The sequence below is a fragment of the Bactrocera oleae genome, chromosome 6, assembly GCF_042242935.1.
Source record: "Bactrocera oleae isolate idBacOlea1 chromosome 6, idBacOlea1, whole genome shotgun sequence".
Classification (NCBI taxonomy): Eukaryota; Metazoa; Arthropoda; class Insecta; order Diptera; family Tephritidae; genus Bactrocera; species Bactrocera oleae.
In genome coordinates this window covers 46826322-46844518 of record NC_091540.1, presented here as the reverse complement: position 1 = coordinate 46844518, position 18197 = coordinate 46826322, and the positions used below count along the sequence as shown (strand labels likewise).

Sequence of the window (18197 nt, the reverse complement as noted above, 5' to 3'; positions counted from 1 at the left end):
TTAAGCCGACCGGAAATTTGAAAAATATTGCCCCGATCATACCCACGGCTTCAACCCTCCCAGCAATCAGAAACCAAAAATTTTAAAAATTTAATTTAGAATAAAGTCGCAATGTCTGGAACTACGAAAAAGTTTGAAAAAAATGTTTTACGAAATGGCAACTGCCTGAAAAAAAAAAACAATTTATATACCACTTTTGTGACTGTTTCGAATTTTTTAAGAATACTCCCTAAAAATTTAAGATAAATCGGTCCAATATAACCTGAGAAATCGTGGGTACTGTTTTGAAACACGCGTTTAAAGTTTCAGTTCCGGTCGAACCAGTTTGGATGCCAAGTCAGCAAAAGGCCAATTTTAAAAATTCTCTTGTGGACATATTCTGGAATAGTTAAAATATTGAAGAAAGTTTTTTTTATTTCTAGACTATAATACCCTCTTAGGGGTACACATACATTCACCAATCTATGCGGCATAAAATCAACAAGATGTTTAAAAATTCTGAAATTAGTTATATGAGGGCTAGGGAAAGTTTTCACCCGATTTTATCAATTTTAAGCTTTTTATACCCTGAACAGAGTATATTAAGTTTGCCACGAAGTTTGTAACACCCAGAAGGAAACGTCGGAGACCCTATAAAATATATACATAAATGATCAGCATGATGAGCTGAGTTGATTTAGCCATGTCCGTCTGTCTGTATATATACAAACTAGTTCCTCAGTTTTTAAGCTATCGATCTAAAATTTTGCACCTGTCCTTTTCTCACAAAGAAGCTGCTCATTCATCGGAACGGCCGATATCGGACCACTATAGCATATAGCTGCCATACAAACTGAACAATCGGAATCAAGAGTTTGTATGGAAAACGCTTTCATTTGACGAGGTATCTTCACGAAATTTGGCGTATATTATTATTTAAGGCATTTATTCAATCTCCGAAAAAATTTTATAGATCGGATGACTATAGCATATAGCTTCCATACAAACTGAACAATCGGAATAAAGTGCTTGTATGAAAAACTCTTTCATTTGACGAGGTATCTTGACGAAACTTGGCATGGATTATTATTTTAAGCAATAATCTAATCGCCAAAAAATTGTATAGATGGGAGGACTATAGCATATAGCTGCCATATTAACTGAACGATCGGAGTAAAGTGCTTGCATGGAAGACCTTGTTCAAGTTTGATACCGGCTCCTATAAAGCCCTCTGTACCATCATGGGTGTAAAATTGTATGTCTCTGGCGCATTTATTTATAGATTTATCGCGTTTATAGTAGTTTTTAACAAAATTGTTATATGGGGAGTGGGCGAGGTTATAATCCGAATTCACGCATTTTCACAGGGTGGGTTTTAAACCACAGAAGCCTCTCCCTAGTGAAATGGTTTGTACCAAATAACAGCATTTTATCTTACTGTGTAGCTTAGTTATGGCAATGTTTAAGTTTTCGATTAATGGCTTCTAATTGATATCTCAATTTTTACTCAAGTTATCGCTTGCAGAGACGGCAACATCTCCTTAATCTCGCGCTGATACTGTCAGAAAAAGAACATAAGTATTCTTTAAATATCATCAATTTTATATACATATTTATGTATACCATATAATTTTCGATTGTAGGATAGATGGCTAGCAACATTTTGAACATACATATAAGATGCTACTTAATTAGGATCAAAGGCATATTTATGAAGGTAATGAATTTAAAAATTCGATTATGGCTCTGTAACTTTTCGGCGATCGGTGAATACATTTCAATATTATTATTGTTAATGAAAATGCATACGTATCAGTGAAATCATTTATGCAAACTTAAAAAAGCTATCTCTTGAAAAGTAGTTAACTATTTTATTTGATATGTTTGCCTAGCAATTTGGGAAAGTACTTTTTCGCATATCAGATAATGTAAAGGAAAATTTATCAGAAGTTTGAGTAAAAACAAATAACTTGACCCCACAAATCTCTTTTATAGAATATACTTGTACTTATGGAATCGGTACTGTAACGTATATAAACGTGTATATGTAAAAATGGTGTTTACACACATGCGTAAGCACACTTTTGTACGTTCTTCATACAGTGGATCACAGCTTATTTGATACAGCAGTCGATATAAATTTCGAATCCCAATATTTTCTAAACTGAAAGGAATTTTGAAAAAATTTAAACGCTATATTTTAGAGTAAAGAATTTCATATATATAATGTCCTTCATTTATTTAAAAAATATTTTATTTTCAAATATATGTATATAAAATTAAAATTACTGCTAAATTTCAGGTCACAGCTTATTTGATACAGTTCAATTCTTTCTAAAATAACAAAAACAAATCACTTTCAATCTTAAATTCTTAATATTTTGTGTGAAAGCCTTTCGCCTTAACAAGAGCCTGGATCCTGGTTGGCATTGAATGGACCAACTTTTGTGTGGTTTCTAGGGTAATTTTCTGCCATTCCTCTAGTAGCGCCTTGTTCAATTCCTCTTTGTTCGAAATTTTGTGGCTTCGAAGGTTTTTGTCTAATAATGCCCACAAATTTTCAATAACATTCATATCAGGTGACTGTGCCGGGGGTGTCATCAAATGGAGACAGTTCCATATGAGCCAGGATTGAACGACTGCTGCTTTGTGTTTTGGGTCGTTATCTTGATAAAAGCGGAATTTTTCTTTTATACCAAGATTCTCGGCACTTTGCAGCAAATTACTTCTCAGGATATTAAGGTACATATTTTTGTCCATTGTCCCTTCAATAAACTCCAAATTTCCTACACCGGCTGAGGACATACAACCCCAAACCATCACACTTCCACCGCCATGTTTCACTGTAGCTCTTAGGTTCTCCTTATTTAGCTCTCTATTCTTTTTTCGCCAAACGTAAGACATGCCGTCGGACCCAAAAATATTGAATTTCGACTCGTCTGAAAATATAACCGTGTTCCAAAAATCATGGGTCTTACAAACATGTTCCTGAGCGAACTTTAGTCGACATATTTGGTTTTTTTTACTAATAAATGGTTTCTTACGAGCAACTCGACCATTAAAATCATGTTCGCGGAGTACGCGGCGGATAGTTTCAGCACTACATGATTTTCCTAATTCCTGATGAACATCCACAACCAATTTTGGAGCTGATAGTTTGGGGTTTACCTTGATTTTTCGAACAATATAGCGCTCTTCGGAAGCACTAAAAATTTTGTTTGGCGCACTTCTGCCTTTACTTTCCACTCGATTTTCATGTAAATATCGCTCAATGATGTGCTGTACAGTGGAGGCACTAAGGTTCACAATTTCACCAATTTGTCGAACCGATTTACCGTTTTTAAATTTGTTTATGACCAGTTCACGCTGCTCAATTGTTGTACGACGACCCATTTTTATATAAACGCACTTGCTGTCTCCATGGTTTATTATAACACACTAAAAAATATTTAAAACTAATCATAAACGACGCCAATATGCATGGCAAAATAAAATACAGTTATGCGGTGCGACAAGCTGGCGCCTCGTGATGGAAAAATATCTGTATCAAATAAGCTGTGACCTGAAATTTAGCAGTAATTTTAATTTTATGTACATATAGTTGAAAATAAAATATTTTTTAAATAAATGAAGTACATTATATATATGAAATTCTTTACTCTAAAATATAGCGTTTAAATTTTTTCAATATTCCTTTCAGTTTAAAAAATATTGGGATTCGAAATTTATATCGACTGCTGTATCAAATAAGCTGTGATCCACTGTATATTGATAAGCTACCAAGTGATATACAAACATAAACATGGGAGTGACTCGGTCGAGCCCCTTATGTCGAGAGCGGAAAAAAGTATAGACGTCATAGAAGCGAATAAACAAAATATTTTGCATACTGTGTGTATAAAGAGTAGTGTAAATATCAAGGCAAAACTGGTTTTTTAGGCTACGTGCGCTGCAGTCCGCTCTGGACTACCTCATTGCATTTCAACATTACTAAAGTCGTTGACGTTATTAGTACATCATATTTTAAGCATTTTATTATTAACCGCGGAACGATAGGTTTATCTGATTCTCGGGAAGTACATACGAATGTTTGTATGCAGGCCGCTATGGTTTTCGCTCAAACGAAAACACATTATTTATTATTTGCACAGTCCACTTTAATGGTATATTCATATGCTTTTATATACCAGCAGCATGTTTCATAAGAGTATAATAGTTTTTTCTTCATCTAAATGTTGGTTTTAAAACTAAAAATCTATAGAGATATAAAGGGTGATCCAAGCAGAGGTAATTTTTTCAATAGTCCTGTTTTTAACAGATCACGCGTGAGTCGTGTCAAGCTGTCCTGTTATTATACTCTCGCAACCTGTTGCTACAAAGTATAATAGTTTTGTTCACTTAACGGTTGTTTGTATCACCTAAAACTAATCAAGTTAGATATAGGGTTATATATATATATAAATGATCAGGATGAAGAGACGAGTTGAAATCCGGGTGACTGTCTGTCCGTCCGTCCGTTTCTCCGTGCAAGCTCTAACTTGAGTAAAAATTGAGATATATTTATGAAACTTGGTAGACATGTTTCTTGGTACCGGGAGACGGTTGGTATTGCAGATGGGCGTAATCGGACCACTGCCACGCCCACAAAACGCCATTAATCAAAAACAAATAAATTGCCATAACTAAGCTCCGCAATAAGATACAAGACTGTTATTTGGTACACAGGATCACATTAGGGAGAGGCATCTGCTGTTAAAATTTTTTTTTAAGTGGGACCCGCCCCTAATAGGTTTAATGTGCATATCTCCCAAACCGCTAATGCTATAATAACAAAGTTCACTGGAAGCAAATGTTTTTAGAACCTCTACCTACAGTGGAAAAATGGGTGAAATCGGGTGGCAACTCCGCCCACTCCCCATATAACGGTACTGTTAAAAACTACTAAAAGCGCGATAAATCAAGCGCGAAACACGCCAGAGACATTAAATTTTATCTCTGGGGTGGTATGAGATAACTTTATAGGAACCGCGTTCAAAATTATTCAGTGGGCTGCTTAACCGATTTCAACCAAATTCGGTGTATAACGTTCTTTTTATATTTCTATGTTAAAGTGCGAAAATGGGCGAAATCGGACTACAACCACGCCTATTACCCATATAACACTATTTTCAATTCCATCTGATTCTTTCACTTTCCACTATGCATATCAAGCAACAATGATTATATCGGGGTAAAACTTTGCGTGAATAATTTTGGGTACGTTTAAAGTATGCCACCTTGTGACCAAAAATTGTCTAAATCGAACCAAAACTGTTCAAGCCCCTAAGTACTATATATGTAGACCCCAGTGCCTATAGTTGACCTTCTACCGAAAATATCAGTCAATCCACAAAGAAATCTCAAACGAGTGTACCATTTGACTTTGCGAGAGTATAAAATGTTCGGTTACATCCGAACTTAGCCCTTCCTTACTTGTTTTTGTTTAGTATTGTTTGGCATTTCATCATAGAAAGACTTACAAATCGATCAACTTTATTAGAAAAGTTCACGGTCTGTAAAGAATGTGTTTCACGCGCTTTGCTCAACTTATGATCAACATAATCGGCCCACTAAGGGTACTATTCGCAACACCATCACCCATCTTGAAACACAGCATTCATTATAGGATAATATTCGACCGAATAGACCACGTCCAGCACGCAGTGAAGAAAATATAGCGGCCGTAGCTGAGAGTGTACACGAAGACCGTGGAGAGTCGATTCGGCGCCGTTCGCCAACTCGAACTGACGTATGGAACGATTTGGCGCATTTTACGTCGAGATTTTAAATTGAAATAGTACAAAACACAGCTAGTGCAAGAACTGAAGCCGCTCGGCCTACCAAAGCGACATCGCTTCGCTCTATGGGCTCTTGAAAAGTTCCAAGCAAATTTTGTTCAGTGACAAGACCCATTTCTGGCTCAATGGGTATGTAAACAAGAAAAATGGCGAAGACGAAGGGACGAAGAGCAACCTGAAGAGATGCAAGAGCTGCCATTTCATCCAGAAAAAAAAACGGTTTGTGGGCCAGTAGAATCATCAGTCCATATTACTTCAAAAATGATGCCGGTGAGAACGTAACCGTCAATGGCGACCTTTATCGCGCCATGGTAACCGAAAACACGACGGCGCCACTTTCCACACATCGATCAATCAATGGATTTATTGAGAGAACACTTCGGTGAGCAGATAATTGAACGTTTTAGGCTGGGCGATTGGTCATCAACATCATGTGATATCACACCGTGTCTAAAGTCTATGCGAACAATCCTGAGAATCGGTATTCATTATGTTACAGATATGAGGTTTTGATCAATGTCTAGACCAACTCCATTCATATTATGCGCTAAATTAATAATATAATTTATAATTTGAAAGAAACCTTGTCCACTTGATTTCATAAAAATATTAAATATTTTAGTCAACCTAAACGGTTTAAAGTCAGCTGGAGAGCGGAAATCACAATACAGGGTACATTAGGCATTAACCTTTGACATTGCTGAGGTATACTTGAAAACATATTTTCAAGCAATTTTATAATTATTGTATATAACTCACACACTGAACGACATGTTCGAAATTACGTTTGTTAGAGTAACGAAAGTCATTATATGTATTATAATATAATTTTAGATATTTTTTGCATTAAACTATAGTATATCCAGTATATTGGCTGATATATACGGTATAAAGACAACCGGAAATTTGAAAATCTTATATTAGCTAGATAGGAGATAAGTATTGAACCGAGTTTATCTACTTTTGGTATTATTACATATTATTAACAGAAAAAAATGCTCTCTGAGTTTAATTTAGGTGCCTCACATATCATCAACAATAAAGTCCACCGGATCTTTGAAAACTCTGATATTAGTTTTATAGGGGCTAGGGAAAGTTTTCACCCGACATATCCATTTTAAAAACGCTTTCATTAAAATTACTCACATAATAAGATATGTATATGCTGTACAAAGTCAACTGGAAGTTCGAAAATTTTTCTATTAGGTATATGGTGACTAAGGGAATTATTGATTCGATTTAACTCATGTTTGACAGGCATACTATTATCAGAAAAGAATTATCTCCGAATTTCTATTATATATATCACAAATTGACCGATATTTTTAATAAAAGGTTCGCAATAGGGACCCTAGCCACATATTTGGTACCTAGGGGCTTGAATATTTTTGGTCCGATTTGGATAATTTTTGGTCATAAGGTGGCATAATTCAAAAGTACTATCGATCTTATTGTACTATTGTAAAGTACCAAAAAACAGTTCACAAATTCTAATATCATAATCAGCGTGACAAGCTGAGTCTATTTAGCCAGGTCTGTCTGCATGTTTTTGAGATATCGATCTGAAATCTTGCACACGTTCTTTTCTCATCAAGAAGCTGCTCATTTGTCGGAACCGGAGATATCAGAAAACTATTCTAATTAACTATTAATTAAATTCAAGTGGTTGCATGGAAAACGTTTTTATTTGTGAAGGGTATTATAGCTTCAGTGTGACCGAAGTTAACGCCTTTTCTTGTTTATCATACAGTTGCGTAGACGCGTCGCGTACTTTACTCCCAATTGAATGGAATATTAGTATAGTACATATTAAATAATCAGATATATGCGCCTTGCATTCTACTTTAATCTTTTCTTGTTAAATGTTTTTCACAACTTACTCTAATAATTACTTTATCACTAAACCTTTGGTATATAAAACATGTTACACACTTTTAAAAGTTTGCTACGTTCGATTCATTAGAACTAACACTTATTTTTTTCGTTACAAATCGGTATGTTTAATCTAAAAATGTTTACGATGATTGAATTTATTTTTTAATTGCCGCAGTAAACATTCACATTGGCAAATATGTTAAATACAACAATACAAAACACTTGCACTTACACTCACTAATCCAACTCAAATATGTCTACTTCAGAGGGTAAAGTACAAACTGTGTCTAATTACATTCAACTCTGGAACTTCTGAAGTCGACGATATATATATATGTGTAAAAACAGCGCTTGAAACTGGCAATTTGACGATCGCTCGCAGATTTTCGATGTTCAAAGATAATAAACCAACAACAAAAACTCCAAATTGTTATTCGTTATTTATGCAGATGCGTAGTAAGTGTGTTAGTATAGAAATGCAAGTATTTATTTTACTATGCAGTGTGCTCTCAAGCGCGAAACACGTCTGCCCACCAGCTATAAGCAATACAAACTGTCGGTCGAATTTAAGCGACAAACGTGGACACAGCCAATTTTGAAAGCATTGGCGATTAACTAACTGATCGCCGAACGACGATGGAACTTTTATGTTCATGCGATAACAACAGTAGAACAGCGCTTGACTGTATACGTGTATAAGTATATATAGATACATACAAGTATATGTACATATTAATTTATAAAAAAATTTACGGGATTTATGATAAGAAAAATCGATTCCAATTGCTGTTGTTGAGGCCAAGGGTCCCAATGACGACAGCGATGACAATGCCAATGACAAGTGGGAAAAAGCTGAGTTGCATCCAACCGAACCAAGAAAAAGCAGATGGACCTCATTCAACAGCAAAGAATATTGCGACACGCTTGCTTGGTAAGGTACTTGTTGAAAGGTGTGCAGTAAATTAGGAGCTGTGGTTAAAACCACAATACGCATGTGTGTTTGTTGATAAGAGTGAAGAGTGGCTATGATAAAATCTACATGTTTAATAAATTCATGTAAATGTGATAATATTTGATAGATATATTGCATATTATTTTGGGGCTCGCCTTTGCGATAAAATATAGTTAGAATATTAGCAATTTCAACTAATCGCACGTTGCATCATAGAGATTTACGAGTAAACAAATAATCATATCGTAAAACATTTGTTTCGCGAATACTTAAGTCATTACATTCATATACTCTCACAACATATTGCTACAGAGCATAATAGTTTTGTTCATATAACGGTGGTTTGTGACACCTAAAACTAATCGAATAGATATAGAGTTATATATGTACATAAATAAATGAACAGCATGACAAAACAAGTGGAAATCCGAATTATTGTCTGTATATCTGTCCCTTATCTTTAGGAAACTTGGTACACATGCTCCTTGGCTTCATAAGAAGTTCGATATTGTAGATGGCGTAATCGGACCACTGCCACGCCCACGAAACGCCATTAATTGAAAATATATATAAAAACTAAGTCGAAAATTACCAAAAATAAACCAATTTCCACCAAATTCGGTGCATGGCATTATTTTGATATTAGTATGTTACATTGTGAAAATTAGTGAATTCGGAGAAAAACCACGCCCACTTCTCTTATATCACAATTTTAATTTCGATTTGATTCTTTCACTTTACAATTTAGAAACAAGTACCAAAGAAGATAGATATCGGAATAAAACATTGTACAAAGACCATAACTTTTCAAAGCCCAAGATACCGTAGATTTTGACCTCTGATATTTAACTGATAATATAGGTAAATTTCTGAGATATATTATTGAAATTCAGAACAAATCTTTCCGATAATAGTGTGTCCTTGTGCAAAAAAATGGAAAAAAACGGGTTAAAGCCCCCATACATCATTCGATTCATTTGAGCTAATTAGCTTGATTTTAATATAAATAGTTTGGACACGAAGGGTTTGGAAATGTAGCAAGGGAACTATGTGAGTATATCACCTATAGTATAAATTAATAATATACCAAATATGATTGTAATCCTTTCACCGTTTTGTCGAATAATGAATGTTGAATTCTTTGGAAACATTTCTCAACAGAAAGTTTTGTCAAAACCTGACAATATTTAACAAAATTTGAGGCACCTAAATTGTGAGAGTACAATATTTTCGGTTACACTCGAACTTAGCGCTTCCTTACTTATTTTATGTTTTTTTTTTAATGCCCAAATATACATACCTATATATTTCAGCAAAATAAGCAATAAGTAAGTGAAGTGCTTTTTGTATAAAAAAAAATATCAATATATTTATACACCGCATCATAGCATATACGAGTAAAATATGGATGAGTTGCTGAGTAATGCGGATGAAATAAAAGTTTCACAATAATGAATGCCAGCTGAAATCGATTAAATATTATACATAGTGCAAATGTACATTTATCCGCCGTCAACACGGATACACCACAAAAATAAGAGGAATCTCGTCGAAGAATTGTGTTAAGAGTATTATAACTCTATTATGTATGGCTAGTAGCGCCAGAATTAACATTATACATGGCTACCGGCTACTAATCACACTACTATTACTGAAGTTGGTACATCTGTCATGAGAACACATACAGAGTTACAAGTCATGCTGTCTATTAATTCTTTGTTTACAAGCCATTTGAAGTTGACGTGGCAACGAATTTTTTTAATATGGAAAAAATGTAATATCGTACAGTGATTAGATTCTTTGTTTTGAAAGGTTTAGAAGGAAAGGATATTTATGAACAGTTGTTAGAAGTGTATAAGGAATCCTCATCTTCAAAACGCACTGTTGATTTTTGGGCAGGTGAATTTAAACGTGTTCGTACTAGGCTTGAAAACGACCCGCGCGAGGGACTACCAAAAACCTCAACCACACCAAAAATCATTGAGCATGTTCATAATATGGTTAGTGAAGATCCATGTTTGACTTAGCGTGAAATTGCTAATGCCATAGGCATCTCAGACGAACGAGTACTTCATATTTTACATGGAGAATTACATATGAAAAAGTTGTTTGGAATGTTAGTGCCGCACACGTTAACAATTTAACAAAAATCGGATCGAAAATAAATTGCTCAGCATTATTTGTTGCGTTTTAAGTAGAATAAAACCGATTTCTTGCGTCGTTTTAAACTATGGATGAGACTTGGATCTACCACCATATTCCTAAATTGAAACAAGAAGGTTTACAGTGGACTGAAACTGGTTGTTCAGCTCCAAAGTAGGAGAAGTCACAACGATCAGCAAAGAAGGTTATGGCATCAGTTTTTTGGGACGCAAAAGGAATTTTCTTGATTGATTATCTGCAGAAAGATAAAACAATTCGTACTTTAAGAATTGCTTGAACATCCACCGTATTCACCAGATTTGACTGGGAATTATTGGAATAAGGAAAATATATTTCGTACCAAAAACAGTATTTTTTCATTTCGAGCGCAGAAACTTTTCAACCAACCTTAGTATACAGAAATGTTACATTCAGGCAATATTTTGTAAGTTTAGTAGTTGGAATACCTTGGATATCTTTTAGATTTACGAACGTTGTTATACCCTGAACCGGGTATATTAAGTTTTCTAGGAAGTTTGTAACCCACAGAGAGAAAGATCGGAGTGCTTATAATACATATATGATATGGCTTATGGCTGCCATCCAAACTAAACGATCAAAATCCAGAAAAAAATATATTTATACCCTTTTGTAATATAAGAAATGCACCTGCGGAGGGTCGAAATTAACGTTTTTTCTTGTTTCTAAATAACTTTATAAAAACGAATTATTTATATCATATTTACTTCGCAAGAATTTACGATGTATACTGACGCATTAATATATTTAAAGTAATATTTAGAATTCTGCCGAAACGGTTGGAAATAAATAATGTATCCTTTAAAGTTGCCAATACTAATCGACTTGAGAAATTGAGGCAGTTAATGCTCATGAATCTCGTATATTCACGACGAACATGCAAATAAAAAATCTCCTAAGCATAACGATTTTAAATTTTAATGAAAGTCAATGTTTTCCATTTCTGTGTATCATTTTACGAATTTTTAAAAAAATTTGAGCAATGTGCTTACATTATTAAAAATTAGGAATCGAAATCGTTTGATTACATGGGAACCCAGAAGCGTCCTTATGACTGTACCTAGCTCGGAAACTATTTATCACATTGACTATTCATATTCCTTTCTCCTCAATAAATGCTTGCAACAAGCATAATCACACATTAAAATTATATAGTATTTTTATACTTTTGACTTTTTTGTAGTATTACATTGGTCTACAATGACTTTGTTGCTCTAGATATAAGACCTATTTTGGATATATTCGGGCTCAGAAATCATGAAACTATCAACTATTTTGTAAGATTCCTCTCGTTTATTTTTAAATCTTTATTTCCTTCTTACATTGGAAAAGCACAAAACATAAAACAAAATCACATATTTATTTATAATGTCAGATTGTTTTCGAAAAATAAAGTTACATTCAAGTAAACAGTGAGTAAATTGTCGAAATCATAAGGTATATTCCGATAAAACACCTTTATAAGTTATTCTTTTATAATTTTTCAGTTAAAAATCTATTTTTAAGGACCAACAGTAATTTGCCATCATATCACGATCCCATTAACCATGATACTTTACCTCTAGATCCTGATGAAACCGCTTTGTCTGTGCCTTACTATAATTTTCAAAATTATCCGAAAATTTATTCAGATGATTGCGAAGATAATCTAACTCAATACTAATAATTACTTCAACATTTTTTAAATTTGTCAGCAAATTTTTTAAAATTTGGTGAAATATAGTCAACTCAGAAATTTTCGACTATAAACAAAAAATTTTCCCAAGCTTCACATATTCACAGTCATAACTTTATAAAATCTGTATCTTTCATTCAATGTTGTATTTGAAGACTATCAAATATTCTATCCTCAACTTTTCCATACTAAGCTTCGGAAATTTCCTTCAAATGTAATTCAAACAATATTTTTCCCCGTCCATCGCCTTGAAAAATTGCTTTATCATTCCTAACATGATCACCTATTAAAACACTGAATTCATTTTAAGGAAATAACTTTGGAGTAATCGTTTCACACTCCAATTCACTTTTACCTTTAAAACAAAAGAGAGATTTTCATTGAGTAAAACAGGATATTTTGTTAACTGTAATTCTAGATCTTTTCATGTTTATTTTTATTCAAACCGTACAACAAAACCCTACTCATTACTGAAAAAATACATTTTATTATTAACAAACCCATAATTTATCACAATGGGCCTCCTAAAGGCCTAAGTGTGTCGAATGACAGCCACTTTACCTACCTTAAGCCCATAATTGTTCAAAATATGGTATAAGATATGCAAAAATCTTTAAAACAATAGCACATTCAATAATTATGAATAAATTCGTAATCAGGGTATTTAAATACATCCAACTTCGTTTACATATAATATTAAGCGCAATAATTTTTTTTTTTTATAGAGCTGTATTATCATTCAAAACTCTTTTATTTTGCTCTCTTTCAAAATAGAAATTCTTAGTTTTGTAGTCACGTTTACATCGAGTAGCTCATACTTTGTTGTTTAAAGTGTTTAGCATTAAAAATATACAATACATATTCAGTTGCTGATGTGAAGTATAGCATACACACCCCTTTCGTTAACACCAATGCCACTTTTCTAATATAATTTGCAAATACAAATAAGAAATTCGACTTTCACATACCTACATACATAGATACTGTTTATTGAATCCATATGGTATGTACTTACATAAGCAGGTGTAAAATTAATTGCACGACGGAACGTATTTTTGTCATCAAATATATGGTAGATACACTGTACTGTCTTTAGAAGAGCTTCACCATTTCAATGCAATTTATTTAAGAAATTCTGTTGCCAAAATACACGGCGTCACACTGAGTATGCAATTAGTTATTCACCTAGACACAAAGCAAGTTCAATGATACATAAGAACAAAGAGCTTTTACAAAAAGTTCAGAGGCTGGCGTGCACAAGTGTAAATACATATGTATGTAATACCATTACACTATTTCTAGATGATTTGTCGATATTCTTCTCATAAAATCGTTTTCTGGAGAGATGGCGTAACTTGATTATCAGACCATTGTTCCAATACTCCGAAGTATATGTCATTCATTTAATGCGTAAACAACAATAATCTTTTCACTCATGTAATGTCGAACTTTGTGTCCGAAAAAATGTTTTTCCGAGGAGTTCTTCTTCATTACTTTAATACGAAGAAAGCCTCAGTCGAAATTTAAAAGGAAATTGGGTGCCATATGAATTGAAGCCAAGCGACGTTGATAGATGATTTTGCAGAAATGCTGCTTGTTCGCTACAAAAGGATGTAATTTTTTCATCAGATTACGTCTGGTAATGAATAATGGATACCTTTTCGATTTACATTGGTTCCGATCGACGCAGAACACCCTCACTGGATTACGGCTAACATCAAAACAGGATATACAAAATTTATTCATTCTTGGCCGTCAAGCCATAGCAACTCTTTTGGGAAGGAATCAACAAATTGCCAGACAGATGGGAAAATGTTTAAGCTTCAGATGAGCAATAAATAAACCTATTGCCCATGTTCACGTTCAAATTTTCACAAACAAAAACGCACGTATATATTATAGTTATATAATATTTCCGTATTCGATCTATGATGCAAATTTTCGAGCCACTATTAGCATATTTTGCTTACTAACCAAAAAGATCAATTGGTTCGTGAGATATAGAATTTCGAGCAGAGCCGACACGTCCATATAGGCAAGTTAGGCAACTGCCTAGGGCGCAAGAATTTTAGGGCGGCATTTTGGCTAACTTTCTTTACATAATTTATTAATTTGTTTATGTATTTTAATTTTATTTTCATAAAATATAAAATAATTTACAAAATTACTTTATTCATTTTTGTAGTGCAATTTAAACAGAATTTTTTTATTGTGTAAAGCGTCAAATGAAATTGGACAAAATTAATCTTTCAGCAATCTATCGAGTTGTTCAACGTGGTGCAGCGTCAGGATCGAAATTGCCGGACCAAAATTTTGCAAAGCAATTTTAGCTTTGGACTTCGGTCAACACATCTTCTCCGTACACATCACACAATTTTCGCCTTGCTTGAACTGCATTTTTACCCTTTTGATAGTAAGACTCTAAAATATGCCGAAAGTGCTGTTTTCGATCTTCCATCTTCGATAGAGCACCAAACAAAAACTAATCCAAAAAATTTAAGAAAATTTACAAACAAACCTTACTATATCCGCTGTTTAAATATATAACGGTAAAGCGGTTAAGGGTGAAGTTGGTTTTGAAAAAAGTGAACAACTCAATAGTAGCACCAGAGAATGTTGAAGAGTAGAGAAGGAGCAAATGTTAGCAGTACTAAAATGTTAATTGCTAAGAAGGAACATCGAAAACGCGCAAGTTCGAAAATAAAATGTCACCACAGCTGTCAATTTACGCAACGAACTACACCACTCTATAAGCAAAATGTATATACATACATATGCGCAGATGTTCTTTGATATGCGCATAAACAAAAATTGAAATAATAAAAATGAAAGTACTTGACTTCCGACAAGAAAATATAAATAATGAGGGAAATAATATGAAAATAGAATTAAAATATCATTTAATAAAAAAGGAATATAAAAATAAAAAAAGAGTATAAAAAAATATCTAATAGGATTTGAACTTAGGCAAAATATTTCACATTGCAATAAAGAAGTCTGCTATACAAGCAGCACCACAGACAATATTCAAGCTCTTGAGTCTAATCTGTGAATTCAAACAGCTATTATTGGTTACTTGCTTCAAATGTTCATATGTCCATATGTAAATATTCTTGAAATTGCCTTCTTTCATTCGCATGTCCAAATATATTTGCATATATGTAAACATATGTACATATGTATGTCCCTCAATATGTCTTTCGCAAAAAATCAAACATTCGCGCAAGTGACAAAAAAACGTAGACGCACCAGCATCGGCCAATAATATTCAAGCAAACTCGCGGCTTATTTTCTAAGTATTTTATATTACAACGACAACAAATTCATTCATAAGGAACGTGCGCTGCTTCAAAGCAAAGTGCGTTCGTTCATAACTCTGCGCCGCGCTATTTTTTCTGTGCGCCTGGTAAACCACATTTGGTTTTCATATAGAATTCCTACGCATATGCGAAATAAATGAATTGAGTAAAACGAGAAAAATTCAATTTTACAATTTGACAGCCACCACTGAAAATCCTACCATCCCCCTCGCATTTGTATGTTGCCCACAAGCTGCTTCCTCACAACATTTGCTAAAAATCAGAAATTGAAGAATTTGTCTGATGTTCACTTCAAAAAGGAGAATTGGCAACATGACCTCTTAGCGAGTTTAAATAATATTTATATTTTTTCATATTATGCACTATTTATGGCATTAAATTATAAAATTTATATCAAATTGACATTCATATGAAATCATTAACTACTTCTATATATTCTAAGCACAGTCCATATAGTACTTTTATATGTTTACTTATTATCATTATTTCATAGTTTGTCGATTTAGCTCATTTTATCTAAATACGACGCTATGAAAATGCAGCCCAATCGGTAATCACAATATTTCAAAAGAGCATAAGTCAATTTTCAACAGCAAAGCCCTGCAAAAGGACAAACGAGACAACATAGCCGATCGACATTGACGTAAAATTGTCGATTGAAACAAATTTTATCAACTTCGCCACGATGCGCAAAATTCGGCGTCAATATGTATGCGAGCTCATATGTATATATGTATGTTTGTCGACAAAATCGTCATTTGGTTTTTTTCAACAACACAATGTCCGCGCGAACTCGTTGGCTTGCCACCATACACAAAGGCGTTTCAACTGAGGGCTCATAGTATATTAATATGCTGCTTAATTTGAATTGAAAAATACTGATGCATAAATTACTTATTTTCGAATTATAATATTAATATACATAAAAATATAAATACACATATATTCATACTTATAATCGTTTTTAAAATAAATTCGATTAATAAAAATATATCTGAAATAATTATGTGGCAGTGCGCCCCAATCCCTCCTTGCCTGCGATCGTTCAACTCGCAAAAAGCAAAAAGTGTGGACAAAAGTCATTGCTTGTGCGGGGCAAGAAGAAGCAAGCATCAGCGTACGTGTACTCATGAATGTACAGTGGATCACAGCTTATTTGATACAGCAGTCGATATAAATTTCGAATCCCAATATTTTCTAAACTGAAAGGAATTTTGAAAAAATTTAAACGCTATATTTTAGAGTAAAGAATTTCATATATATAATGTCCTTCATTTATTTAAAAAATATTTTATTTTCAAATATATGTATATAAAATTAAAATTACTGCTAAATTTCAGGTCACAGCTTATTTGATACAGTTCAATTCTTTCTAAAATAACAAAAACAAATCACTTTCAATCTTAAATTCTTAATATTTTGTGTGAAAGCCTTTCGCCTTAACAAGAGCCTGGATCCTGGTTGGCATTGAATGGACCAACTTTTGTGTGGTTTCTAGGGTAATTTTCTGCCATTCCTCTAGTAGCGCCTTGTTCAATTCCTCTTTGTTCGAAATTTTGTGGCTTCGAAGGTTTTTGTCTAATAATGCCCACAAATTTTCAATAACATTCATATCAGGTGACTGTGCCGGGGGTGTCATCAAATGGAGACAGTTCCATATGAGCCAGGATTGAACGACTGCTGCTTTGTGTTTTGGGTCGTTATCTTGATAAAAGCGGAATTTTTCTTTTATACCAAGATTCTCGGCACTTTGCAGCAAATTACTTCTCAGGATATTAAGGTACATATTTTTGTCCATTGTCCCTTCAATAAACTCCAAATTTCCTACACCGGCTGAGGACATACAACCCCAAACCATCACACTTCCACCGCCATGTTTCACTGTAGCTCTTAGGTTCTCCTTATTTAGCTCTCTATTCTTTTTTCGCCAAACGTAAGACATGCCGTCGGACCCAAAAATATTGAATTTCGACTCGTCTGAAAATATAACCGTGTTCCAAAAATCATGGGTCTTACAAACATGTTCCTGAGCGAACTTTAGTCGACATATTTGGTTTTTTTTACTAATAAATGGTTTCTTACGAGCAACTCGACCATTAAAATCATGTTCGCGGAGTACGCGGCGGATAGTTTCAGCACTACATGATTTTCCTAATTCCTGATGAACATCCACAACCAATTTTGGAGCTGATAGTTTGGGGTTTACCTTGATTTTTCGAACAATATAGCGCTCTTCGGAAGCACTAAAAATTTTGTTTGGCGCACTTCTGCCTTTACTTTCCACTCGATTTTCATGTAAATATCGCTCAATGATGTGCTGTACAGTGGAGGCACTAAGGTTCACAATTTCACCAATTTGTCGAACCGATTTACCGTTT

At 33.9% G+C, this 18197-nt stretch overlaps 1 protein-coding gene across 3 annotated transcripts in view; it reads right to left on the bottom strand.

Annotated features, from left to right (window-relative positions):
* Nucleotides 1-18197, bottom strand: part of LOC106618471 (Glycerol kinase 2) — a 31567-nt gene that overhangs the window by 3310 nt on the left and 10060 nt on the right. The window contains exon 1 of one of the 3 annotated variants that reach the window (XM_014236238.3): nt 7924-8268. The exons of the other annotated variants lie outside the window; for them this stretch is intronic. The gene's annotated coding sequence lies outside the window, so the exon portion shown is untranslated. Of the gene's footprint in view, nt 1-7923; nt 8269-18197 lie in introns of those variants that run through there. 3 annotated transcript variants of the gene reach the window in all.